The 13,543-nt window shown below is 48.0% G+C and overlaps 1 long non-coding RNA gene across 2 annotated transcripts; it reads left to right on the top strand.

Moving 5' to 3' along the window:
• LOC120398968 lies at nucleotides 1-11,752 on the top strand. Of its 2 annotated transcripts, XR_005594850.1 has the most exons (5): nucleotides 1-129; nucleotides 1,013-1,158; nucleotides 8,150-8,343; nucleotides 10,378-10,496; nucleotides 11,063-11,752. It is a non-coding gene; the product is annotated as an uncharacterized LOC120398968 (long non-coding RNA). The 2 variants fall into 2 exon arrangements; XR_005594849.1 differs by lacking the exon at nucleotides 8,150-8,343.
• The last annotated feature ends 1,791 nt before the right edge of the window (nucleotides 11,753-13,543 follow it).

Genomic DNA, 13,543 nt, shown 5'->3' with positions numbered 1-13,543 from the left:
AGCTGTTGCCTAATCATAAGTGGGAGTGATTCCAGCCTCAGTCAGCAGCATACACCTCCTGGAGCTTGCATGCTGAGGAACCACTGATGAGCAAGCTTACCTGAATCAGATGAACAGCGGTGCTATGAGGTACAGATGTCTGGGTGAGGGGGGACAGCAGGCCCTGTAATGGAAAAGAGAGCTCTGCCTCTGCTGCCCATCTCTTGCACAGCAGCTCACTGGCCTCTCCTAAATCCTTTCCCATAATTCCACTATTTGCCCTGCTGCCTAAGACCCCTTCCTCTGCAAAACATCCTACCCAATTTGCAGCTGTCCTCCCCAGCCAACCCCCACCAGCCCAGCCACAATGGAATCCCCCAAGCCTCCTTGCCAGTCCTTTCCCACTCCCATTCCCCCAACCTATACACCATGGTCACTACCCCAGTCCAGCAGTTCCATACTTACCCCAAACCCCTCAACTCTTCCCTCCAGGATTCATCATCCCCTTTATATCTTCAGCTCCTCCTTTGGAGAACAAACCCAACTCCTTGTTACCTTCTGCTCCCCCTTCTCACTGTAGCCACTTTATGTTTCTGATATTATACTCAGGCTGTAAACTCTTCTGGGCAGAGCCCTTCCTCTGCTCTCACCTCCCTCGAATTGTAGCCCATGCCAGTTTCTCAGGAGACCCCTTATTGCCCATCTTCATCCCCACTGAAGTCCCCTGAGGTCTCCTCCACATCCCAGTCTGCCTATTTCCTGCCTCTCCAGTCATGTTTTTCCTTCTCTCCTCTCCAGTGAATGTTTCCTCATGTCTTTGATCAGTACTGGCAATCAGTGGCAGGAGCTTGCAAACAGTGAAGGTTTCTTCCCTTTTCCTCCTCAGTTTCACCCTCTGGGGAAAGGGCAGAAATGCTTGGCAGAGGTCAGCAAGAACAAGGAGATGAACAAATGTCCAGTTGCCCCTCCTCCAGATGTTGGAAAGAGGGTAGCATGGCAAGAGAAAAAAAAATCTTTCTTCCCTTCCATTTAGATTATGGGTGATCAGAAATAAAAACTAAAAAAGAAGTGGCCCATCACCATTGCAAGCCAAAACTGTGCATTAGTCAACTCTGATGGCACCATCTGCCTCAGTGGCCTGGAATCTGGAAGATCCTTCATTCTGAGCAACTTGCAAAGGTATTTCCACTAATTGGCCACAAGGGGGTGCTTTCAGTTCATCACATGCTTCAGGCAGACGCCTTTACTTCTTGCTTCAGGGAAGGAAAGACAGTCAATTCTTGTACCATTTTCACTCATGCTGAGATTTCCCTAAGTAATGATGACCATTTGTCCTTTTCCATATGATGATCAACACTGCACTGCTGTTGGGATTTCAAAGGTCAATGCACCACGGCTAGTAGTCTGCCACTCTATTTTATGAAGAGGATTTTAAAATGCATTAAAAGTCCAATTCACTGTTGACCTGCACTTCATGCAGTCATTTACACCAGTGCAAAATCAGTGCAGACTGGGAGTAAAACCCTATTCTAATCCGGTTGCATGCACACCTACTTTGCACAGGTATATCTAACTACCCCACGTTCAGGGCGCTGATGAGAGGGGGCCCACAAAGCTTAAAGTATGGGGGAGGTATTTTTGCAAGTTTTGTATTTGAAACCTTTTGTATTTTTTAGTCATTACTGGGGCTTGTTTCTAAAGCACTGGGGCTCAGCCTTAGCATAACAACAACACAGCTCATAGCACAATGTGATCTTATAAGAGTGTTGCCTGGAAATTCCTATGAAAAGTTCTTTGGCCCAGATCCTCAAGGGTATTTGGGCTCCTAGCTTCAATGGAAGTTAGGAGCTTCAATACCTTTGAAGATATGGGCCTTTGCCTTTCTATATGTTTGTAAGTGCTGAGCACATTTTGGGCACTATTCCAATATATATATACACAAAATTCCATTCTATTTAGGTTCTTATATCACACCCATGAGCAGTATCTGACATCTAAGTAATTCCATCATAAATCTCTCCACTTTATTGCACAAATACTTGATGATTGATTGACAGGTCGGAGGAAGAAGAATGTGATTTTTATTAATATAACATCAGAAAAGTCTGCAGGGACTGGCCCTATTTGCCTGCTTCATTCCTGGAAGCAGAATGTTTACGTATACAAGTATCCTTGTTCCAATATGGCTAAATCCCAAATTCTGAAAAAAAGCACACAACCTGAATGTGTGAGCCACTTAGGAAACACATGCACTTGGCACTGAAGAAGGCAATCCTCAGCTCCAGTCTGCCATAGTGGACACCCTGTGGTTACTACTGCATAGTGTGGACAGGCTCATCCCCTTTCTTCCCCACCCCCCCCTTCTGTGCTCCCGTGGACTGCTCTGCCAGAGAGATTGGCTTTGTGCCATTCAGGCGGCTGCCATGTTCAGTGATGTGACCTCTCTAGATTCAGGTCCATAGCTAGGGTTGCCAACTTTACTTTCTGAAAACTGGACCTCCCCTGCTCCACCTCTTCCCCCAGGCCCCACCCCCTGTTCCACCTATTCCCTTTAGGCCCTGCCCTCACTCACTCCTCCCCCTTTCCCCATCACTTGCTCCTCTCCCCCTCCTTCCTCCTCACTGGATCCTCTCCACCTCCTTTTCCCCTCCCTCCAGCTGGGCTCCCTCTGCTCCAGGGCTGGGACAGGAGATGCAGCCTGACATGAAGCCTGCTGCCTGCCCACACACAAGATGCAGGTAGGAGGTGGCCCCAGCTGAGCAGGGGCTGGTGCAGGTTGATAACCCGGTGCCTTTCCCCACCAGTGGTAAAAATGGTTACCTGCCTTTTTGTAACTGTTGTTCTTCGGCATGTGTTGTTCACGTCCATTACACCTTAAGTGTGCGCGCACCGCATGCACAGACATTGGAAACTTTTTCCCTTAGTGGCTCCCGTCGGGCTGGCAGGGGAGCCCCCGCCAGAGCGGCGCCTCACGCTGGTGCATATATACCCCTGCTGACCCGACCCTCCCTCAGTTCCTTCATGTCGGTGACTCCGACAGAGGGGAAGGAGGGTGGGAAGTGTAATGGATGTGAACAACACATCTCGAAGAACAACAGTTACGAAAAGGTAGGTAACAGTTTTTTCTTCTTCAAGTGATGGTTTGCGTCCATTATACATTAGGTGACTCACAGGCTTACCATAGTAGGCGTCATGGAACAATTGATTGAAGCACAGCCCTGCCGACCGCCGCGTCCTCTCTGGCCTGTTGATGGACCGCATAGTGGGCTGTGACTGTGTGCACCGACGACCAGGTCCTGTCCTGCAAAATTATTTTAGGGAGGAATTTAGGGAGTGGCCTAAGTTGCACCTTGTCCTTATAAAAAACTGTATAATGGGGCTCCAAAGTGAGGGCCCTCAGTTCTGACACCCTCCTTGCGGACGTAATGGCCACCAAAAATGTCACCTTCCAGGAGAGGGGAGTGAAAGATCAAGAGGCTAGGGGCTCGAAAGGGGGTCCCATGGGTTTGGTCAGGACCAGGTTAAGGTTCCAGGGAGGGACCAGTGGGCAAGAGTAAGGAAACACCCTCTCCAGTTCCTCCCTTGAGGAACCGGGCTACCATGGGATTGGAAAACACCAAATGCCCAGACTCCCCCAGATGGAACGCTGAAATTGCAGCCGGATGCACTCTAATTGAGGGGGTGGCGAGTATGACTGGAGCAGAGGCCTGTAAAGGCTGTATGTGCTTTGGTTCACACCAGCAGGAGAACCTCTTCCACTTAGCAAGGTATGTCGCCCTAGTGGAAGGCTTCCTACTACCGAGGAGAATTTGTCGCACCTGAAGGGAGCACTGACTCTCCACAGCATTCAACCACAGAGTTTCCACACCATTAGATGTAGCGATAGCAGGTTTGGGTGGAGCAGGCGCCTGCGGTCCGGCATGATGAGATCTCGGTGCAGGGGCAGGGCAATCAGGGCGGCCACTGACAGTTTCAGCAAAGTCGTAAACCAATGTTGGCGGGGCCAAGCCAGTGCGATGAGAATCATCGCCGCTTTGTCCCTGTGAACCTTGAGGAGGACTCTGTGGATGAGCGGGAGCGGTGGAAAGGCATACTTCAGACTCACGCTCCAAGGGATCGCGAAGGCATCTGCGATCGAGACTGTGGTTTTGGAAAGAACAAAACTGCGGGCATTGACTGTTGTCTTTGGTCGCAAAGAGGTCCATTTGGGGAAATCCCCACTTCTGGAAGATCGAATGCAGGACATCCGATCTCATCGTCCATTCGTGCATTTGGCACAACCTGCTGAGGTGGTCCGCCAGCTCATTTCGCTCCCCCGGAAGGTATGACACTATAAGGTGCGCTGAGCGGGCTATACAAAAGACCCATAGGAGAAGGGCCTCTCAGCAGAGGGGAGAGGAACGGGTTCTGCCCTGCTTGTTTATATAAAACATGGCGGTGATGTTGTCTGTCAGAACTGTCATGCTGTGCCCTTCTAAAGTAGTGTGAAAGGTCTGGCAGGCTAGGCAAACCACCCTGAGCTCCTTTACATTGACGTGGAGCAACATTTTGTCCCTGGACCACAAGCCCTGCATCTGTAGGTCCCCCAAGTGTGCTCCCCAGCCAAGGTCTGATGCATCTGTTACCAGTGTCAGAGTGGGCTGCAGTGCGGTGAAGGGGATCCCTTTGCAAACTACCTGTTGATTGAGCCACCAGCGCAGGGAGTCCAATTCCTGGGCAGGGATTGTCACTACAAGGTCCAAGGGGTCTCTGCCGGGGCGATACAACTGAGCTAGCCACAATTGCAAAGTCCTGAGACGGTCCAAGATGCAGACGAGCGTGTTTGACCACATGAGTGCACGCCGCCATATTTCCTAAAAGCTTCAGGCAGCATCTGGCCGTGGTTGTGGGGAACCTCAGCATTGAGTCTATGGCACGCTGGATGGCCAGGAACCTGGATTCCGGGAGGCTTGCTTGCGCCTGTACTGAGTCCAGGACTGCCCCAATGATCTCCAGCCTCTGTGCGGGTATCAGGGAGGACTTGGGCACATTGACTAGGAGACCTATCCTGTGGAATACGCCCAGTGCCATCGTCACGTGGGAGCAGACCTCCTCCTTGGACCGACCCGCGAGTAGCCAGTCGTCTAAGTACGGATACACCCGCATTTTTCTTTTGCGAAGAAAGGCTGCCACTACTGACATGCATTTCGTGAACACAGGTGGGGCCATCGCCAGGCCGAAAGGTAGGACCGCAAACTGGTAATGGTGCTGGTTTATGGTGAACCGCAGGAACTGCCAATGAGTGGGATGAATAGCGACATGGAAGTATGCATCTTTCATGTCGAGGGCAGCATACCAGTCCCCCGGATCCAGGGACAGGATAACAGAGCCAAGGAAGACCATGCAGAAGTGGACCTTGACTAAGAATTTGTTGAGACCCCCCTTTGCTTTGGGGATAAGGAAATAACAGGTGTAAAACCCCTTTCCCCTTAGGTCCCGAGGGACCTCTTCCACAGCCCCCGCCTCGAGGAGCGCCTGTACCTCCTGCATCAGGAGTTGCTCGTGAGAGGGGTCTCTGAAGAGGGAAGGGGAGGAGGAGAACTGAAGCATGTATCCCACTTTCACCGTGTGTAGAACCCAACGGTCTGATGTTATATGGGACCACGCACAGCAGAAGCGGGACAAGCGGTTCAGGAATCATAGGGAAGGATCTGGTAACTGGTTCGGTGCGCTGTCCTCGAGCGCACCTTCAAAACTCTTGTTTGTTGCTGGGTTGCGGCTGGCCCCGGCCCTGGCCTTGACTAGGCGTGTTGTTCTGCCTATGCCTATTGTCTCTGCCTCTCCTACGGTATGGCTCCTGTCTAGGGCGAGGTTGGTATTGCCTTTGTTACGGCGGCTGGGGCTTGAAGGATTTCCTCTGCGTCGCCAGGGTGCGCATCCCCAATGACTTAAGGGTTGCCCGGGAGTTTTTAAGGCTATGCAGCTTGGCAGCCGTTTGGTCCAAGAAGAGGCCAGACCCTTCGAATGGGAGGTCTTGAAGGGTATTTTGGACCCCTGGGCAGAGGAGAAAGGGGATGATGGATCCCAGATATACGGAGGTGTTCTTCGCAGAGAGAGTTCCTGCGCCATTCCAGGCTGGGCTCCAGGGTCTGGTCTCCTGAGGAAAGGGGCAGTTCGACAGCCTGAGAGGTTTGAGAGACTTGTGCAACAGCTCAGGGAGACTCAGCAGAGGCATTGTGAGGCACAGTGGGCCCTACAGGAACAGTTGGGGCACCTGGCAAGGGAACAGTGGGACCTGGTAAAACTCCTCAGACAGGAGTTTTGGAGGAACTGTGGAGAATGGTGTGAGAAGCTGAGCACCAGGGCCAGAAGGCCTGGGGCAGAGTTTAGGGCTTGTTAGGCCTGTGGGAGGCAGGGACAGGTAAGGGTGGATTGTCCCTACTGGGATGAGGGCAGGAAGCCTCACCCAGAAAGGGAGAAGGGACAAGCTCCTATGAGAGGCCACCTGGCAAGAGATGTCAGGAGGCGAAGAAGGTGTTGGGCCTGTGAGCGGAGAGAGTGCCCTGCCTCAAGGAGCACGCCCCAGGGCAGTGCAGGGAGGGCTGTCCCAGAGAAGGACTAATGGAAGAAACCTGGGACCAGGGCAGCAAAGGGATGGGGAGCCTGCTTTGGCTGCCACGAATGGGGCCACATAAAGAGGAACTGCCCCCTTGGAAGAGGGCGAACTTAGGTGGAGGGGCCTGAGGACCCAAAGAGCTCCAGGACCAGACAGGTAGATCTGCCCGAGAGCCACCCACAGGGGATGGCAGACAAAGAGATTGGGACAGAGTGGGCCCAGCAAGAGGCCGGGACCCAGGCTATTGTGGAGCAGGTCGCAGTAGGAACACAGACCCTGAAGGAGGAGGGAACAGGGGACTCTGGCCTCCATGCGCAGCTGGAGGCTGCAGAGCAGGCCCGCCATGAGGCCGAAGCAAGCACCATGGACCTTGCTAAAGAGTATGTGGCCGTCCTAGAGGAGGAGACCCGCTTGCGTACGCAGCTGGAGGAGTCAGAAAAGAAATGAGTGGCTCTGGAGAAGCATGGGCAACTGGTCTAGGCTAGGAGACCTCCCTACCCCCAGGGGTGGTGATCTTGGGGGGCGGGGTGTAGCAGGGCTGTCACCCTGCTCCGTCTCAGAAAGGTTAAAAGCCAGCCCTTGGAGAGGGCTGGGGCTGAGAGCCAATAAAAAAAGGCTGATTGGGAAGGCAGCCACAGCTGGGGCCACACCCAATTAGGAGACAGCTGGCCCTATAAAAGGGCTGTGAGCGAGGCACTGGGAGAGTCTCTCTCTACCAGTGGAGAGAGAAGGACCTAGCTGCCTGGGGGCAGGGTACCAGAGATACAGCAGTGCTGGGGAAAGGCAAGAGAAGCTGGGGAACTCCATCCTGGCAACCCCCCAGGCTGCAGGCCTTGTGCAAGACCTAAAGAAGGTACTGGGGCTACAGAGGTGCAGTCTGGGGTTAGGCAGAGGCAGCTGGTCCAAACCTCCTTGCCAATGATGAGTGGCCATGACAGAGTGTAGTTTGCCCCAGTGAGCAGGGGGCTAGATAATGACTGGCAGTAGCCACTGAAGCAAGGTGGGTGAGAGGGTTGGGAGTTCCCCTGGGAGGGAAGACCCAGAGCATGGTGGGGTACTGCTGGGACAGAACCCCGAGGTAAAGGGCACCGGGGTCTGGGAAGGACATGGGGGCCAGCAGCAGGCGAGACAGCGGCCACTGGGAGGTGCTCCAAGTGCTGGAGAGCTAGTTCCCAAGACACCAGCAAGAGGCGCCGCACCGGTGAGTTTCACTTCGCTACATGGACCTCTACATAAAACTCAAAAATTGCTAAAAAAAATAAGCTCCCCTGAAATGAAATTAATTATGAATAGGGTCTCTGTTTTCCAGAGTTTATTATAGGGTAATTATTACAGTTTACTAGCAATGTTGTTATATTTGAAAGTGCAATCTGTGTTCAGGGGACTAGATTTTTCATGCCCTAGGCATGTACATATGATTACACATTTTTTAAGGGTCAATATATTTTGGGTCTGGTTTTGTTTTTATTTTCAATAGCTTATTGAGGAGTAGTGGGGAGGGTAAATAAAAATCCTAAAACTGCATAGGTTGGGTTATGTTCAGGTATACAAAAATTACTGATTCGTCGCATGCAGAAACAATCCATAACACCTAATCGGATGATGGACCTGAACCAAACCGCCATATCGGAACAGTGCTGAATACAAAGCCAAATTCTGATCCAAATAATGGAGTGAGTCCCTAGCTCCACAGTGGTATGAACAAAATAATTGGATCCAAACACCCTTGAATATTGTGGTGGCTGACATCTAGATCCCAAAATGTTGTGGTATGTCTGAATATATTATGCTTCTATGTAGTTATTTAGTCCATAGTACACGGTAAAACAAACAGCAACAGGGAAAAAATGACTAACCAAATCCTTTTGGACTTGCAAAATTCATAAAAGTTGCATTATATTTATTTAGCACATTTAAAGAAGACCACATTTTTCTTCATTTCTGAACAGGAAGGGAACTTCCTTTTGCATATTTGGAAAAAAGACAACTATATGTCCACACATTTTGAACACCTGTCAGTTAATTGGCTCTTGTGGTGGCAGCTTCTCCATTGCCAATATTGAGGCTAGTTCCTGACGCCCTAGTTCCATTTTCACTTAGTTTTTCTTTATTGGACCCTTTGCCTGAGGAAGAACTGAATTACAGGCTTCAGCCTTTGGCACTTTGGCAACAAAGTTCCTTCCAGCTAAGAGTTCAAGAATTATCAGATCCTGATATTGATCATAATCCTTATCCTAACCCCACATTATACATGACCTGATCCTGTGTCCACTAACGTCAATGGAAACAGTCCCAAGAATTTCAATGCCACAGCTCCATATTGATTTATTGGATGAAATCTACTATCTACTTTAAGTATTTATATGGCCCCCATCATCTGAGCACCTCACAATCTCTAATGTATTTATCCTCATACCACTTCTGTAAGGTAGGGAAGTTCTATTATCCCCTTTTACACTTGGGGAACTGAGGCAGGCAGACTCGGGCCTAGAGGCTCAAAGATATTTAGGATCCTAAATTCAATTTATTTCAGTCAAAGTTAGGAGAGTAAATACCTTTGAAGATATGAGCCTAAATGACTTGTCCAAAGTCACACAGGAAGCCTGTGATAGAGAAGGGACTTGAACCCTTGTTCATTAAAGTCTTAGGCAAGGGCCTTAACCACTTGGACCATCCTGCCTATCTAGAAAGTAAAGCCCCCACAGCTAGAACACCTGTACCCTCACTGTAATACAAATGCCAGTAATATTAATGAGATTTTAACCATAGTCCAAAATCCTGTTAACACTGATGTTGTTTTCTTAATGTAGATTTTGCACATAGAGCTTGATCCAATGACTTGATCCACTGACTTCAAAGACAGATGGATCAAGACCTTCCTGTATAGCTGCCTTGTGGATGGCATGACTGTTCTGTTCTGTATTAATAATAAAATCTACCAAGTATAATTTACATGATACTGAGATCAGTTTTTAAAAAAGTGACTTCTAATTTGGGTGCCTCCATTTTTCAGTGTCTGCCTTTAGATATCTAGGGTGAAAACCTGGCCCCATTGACACCACAAGCAAAACTCCCATTGACCTCAATAGGGCCATGATTTCACCCCAGAGGTGCTTTGCAATCAGAAAGGATTTGGGAATAAGACCCCTCCAGGAGTATGATTCTCTCCGTTTGCACCTGGTATGATCATTTCCACTTGTGCAAACTGAGTGTAAAACTAATGTAAAATACTACCACTGAAGTGAGTACAGAATTCTGATTTGACTGCATTTTGCACAGATGTGAGTGATTAAATAAGGTACAAGGTGCTGAAGAACCAAGCCCTACAGCCCTGAACCTCAGTTCTCGGAATGGTCATTTTGCACCATTAAAACTGCCCTAAAATTCCCCATTAGGAATATTACATTATTCTGTAATATAGATTGCTCCCATGTGGTAATGGAATTCTCGTTTGGCAAATTAACAGTCAACAGTTATGAGACTCTTCTGTTAAATGAACATGTTGGCAGAAGATTCTGAAGAGTATATAGCACAATGGTCACTGAAGATAGCTGTCTTCTACTGACCTTCAAACTGGGAGACTTGAGTTTCAACGGGGACATTGGTCATTAAGGTGTGGTTGCATACAAGTTAATTTGCTATCTCCCATTAAGTAGGATACATTCCCACAGTGGTGCACCAAGGATTTAGCCACAGGACTCTTGTCTATGTTATAGGGAGACATGCTGTCTCCTGAGCCATGCTTTGGAATGTTACCCCATTTTGCTCGAGATGTTTATTTTCATCTCTGTTTATGTGCTAAGTTTAGTGACCATGGAGGGAGAAAGAACTTGAGCTTTAAAGAATCTTGAAGATGTGTACTACCAGCTGTCTATCTCTGACTGAGTGAGGATCTAATTGCTATACCTTTTGCCTATATTAGGTGACTTGTGTGGATGCCACAAATGAATGAACATATGGGGAAGGCCTAAAACATATGGCAGGATCAACGCTGTTTTCAGTATTAGATGTTTGTATTATATACACACTAGAAATGACTATCCTGTAGCTATACTGCAAAACTTCAGAAAGGAAATGAGAGAGAAGCCAGTGGTGTCTGTGGAGATAGAGAAACGGATGATGCACTCAGCTACAGTGAAGAGACCACTAAGTATCTACTGCTTGAGCAATTAGAACTTGCTGACCTGCATGCCTGTGCATTGCAAAGGCAGATGTTTGCTTGCCCAGTGACACGGATGGACTTACAGGGAGAGACAGGTAACAGTCTTCATGGCGGGCACAAGCTGCCAACACCACTAGGTCCCTCAGGCAAGGTCAATTGATTGCCAAGACCATCCAAGCTTGATTTTGAAAAATGGCAGCAAAGGTTTCCATTTATTTGGTTTAAGGGAGAGATGCTGGCAATGAAACTATGTATACAGGACTAAGAAATTAGGTCCTAATCCAAAATCCACTGAAGTCGCTAGAAGGTTTCTCATTGTCTTTCAGGCCTGATGCAAAGCCCATCCAAGGAGCATTCTGTTTGAACAGAGAGTGTGAATAACAACATTCTGTAGAGACGAGGTTTCAGTGTCACTGGACTGTTCACCCAACGCCTGTATTAAAATTGCTAATTGTGAGCCCTTCTCTGCTGCTTCAGAGAGCTACACACAGAGGAGCTGGCATCAGCTGGGGACAGCAAGATCTTAGGCTCAGGGGTCTAGTGTTCTCCTGTTCTGTATGCTGACTCACTGTTAGAGCAGGTGAACATTTTCCCAAGTTTCAGACTTGGATGATAAAGTGTCACCATCATGACAGTTTGTGACAATACTATCCAAATTTTCAACCAGCCCTACTTGTTCTACAATCTCAACTAAGTCATTGTCTGTGCCTTGCTTTAGCCAGCTGTAAAAAGAGGTTAATACAGTTATAATTCAAAGGTGCTTGGTCTATATTAGATAATAACGGTATTCTGCACAGAATGAACTCCAACACCTAAAGCTGAGCTGTTTATATTAACAATTTGAAAGTTAAAAGCAAAGCAATGGAATTTGTTAGCCCAGTATATGGTTATTCCTGAGTTAACAGGAAGTACCCTCAAACAGCTATTACACAATACTAATATTTTTAATTAAACTTTCCAAATTAAAATGAAAGAAAGGGGAAGAACTACATAACCCAGAATGGCTCTACATCTGCTGAAACGTAAAGTGTTTAATAAATAAAAGCTTAAAAGATTCCTTTGGCCTTTGCCTTCACCCTCACTCTTCCTTCCTATTGTCTACCCTTCTCTCCCTTATCATTTTTCTCCTTCATTCCCTTTTAGGTTAGCAAAGCTCTTATCCCCAAAACTGGTAATATATATGTGTTTATATTGTGTTTCAGCATTATACTGGGAGAGTGTGACGGTACCCAGGGTTGTGAGGTACTTCACTCCCACTCACCCTTAGCCTGAAGCAGCCTTGTTTGTGTCTGCTGTGGATCAGCTCCCTGAAACCACCAGCCTCTGGCAACACAAGCACTACCTTCTAGGCCTCTGCAGGCCTCACTTTCTCTGTACATGTAGTGATAGGCACCACACCAACCCCTGAGTCCTCTGAGCATTCCCTGTGGTGTCCCCCCTCCTGCCCCCCCCCCCGCATCCGCAGAACACTCACAGAACTACCAGGCCTGCTGCTCCTGAAGGAACAGTACACTGCAGCTTACTAGTTATACCTCACAATTCAGCCCTGCTGAACACACAACACTTAGATATATTTATATTGAAAACAAGAAGTTTATCTATTATCAAAGAACAGACATTCAAGTCATAGTGAGTGAGAATATTAGAAACAAGTGGTTTCATATACAACAAAATCATAACATGCTTTCTAGAGACTAAACTTAACTAACAAGTTATTCTCCTGCTGAAGCAGCTTATCTCACTCAAAGGTCTCAGCATTTTCAACCAAGCCTGGCTGAGATCATACTTTCATGAAGCAAGTCTGCTATCCATTTACCTCCGAGGCAGGGAATGCCCAGGTGTCCTCTCTTCTCCCCCTTCCCCCAGATATAGTCAAGGAAACCTTTGGAGTGCACCTTAAGATAAGGTTCTCTCCCTTCTCTCCCCTGCTGTTTTTCTCTTCCTGTAAGATTCTTTCTGAAGTTCGCACAATTCTTCATTTGCATTCAATTCAGACTGGTGATAGGAGACCCACTATGAATGAGACAATACTCAATTTATTCAAACAAGCAGGTGAATAAACATCTCTTTGTCTGATAGAAAACCTGTTTTTCACCATTGCTGGTGATCAACCTCCAAACACAGATTCTAAGAACATATTTTGGTATATATACATAACTCTTTAAATAGTGGCTGTACATACATTTCACACTGCTATCAATAACCAGCATGACATAGACTTGTTTAAGACCTAACATGACATTATTTGGTGAACTAGAATGAACACACCAGACTCAGGATATTTCTTTAACTCCTCTACGCTCCCTGGCCAGTTGGCATTAAGAGGTTCTTGGGTTACAGAGAGGCCGAGTCTGCAATTAATAATACAGACACAAATGTCTCCAGTCACCACCTGGCCACTTTGTTGTTTTGGTTCCCTTTCCCAACTTTCCACCTTTGTCTCTGCTGTCTTCCTAGAGTGTGAGCTCTTTGGGGCAGGGGATTCATTTATGTGTATACAGCACTTGGCTCATTGTGGGTGTGATGGGTTTGGTCACAGGGATCCCCTTGGGACTGTCACCTGATGTGCTGAAATTACTTCTGAGCCCATTTTCCCTGGCAGCTTGGGACTCCAGAACCCTGCCTTGTTGAGCCAGACACACTAGCCTGCTGCAACACAGATCCAGGGTCTGGGCCACGCCCCCAAAGCTGCAGACTTTAACCAAAAACATATCAGCAGGTTACCTCTCCAGCACCCAGAAACCCAGTTCCCAATGGGATCCAAACCTCAAATAAATCCATTTTACTCCGTATAAAGCTTATACAGG

This window comes from Mauremys reevesii, linkage group 2 (genome assembly GCF_016161935.1).
Source record: "Mauremys reevesii isolate NIE-2019 linkage group 2, ASM1616193v1, whole genome shotgun sequence".
Lineage (NCBI taxonomy): Eukaryota > Metazoa > Chordata > Testudines > Geoemydidae > Mauremys > Mauremys reevesii.
The sequence above is the reverse complement of the archived record's forward strand: the minus strand, read 5'-3'. Positions and strand labels throughout refer to the sequence as shown.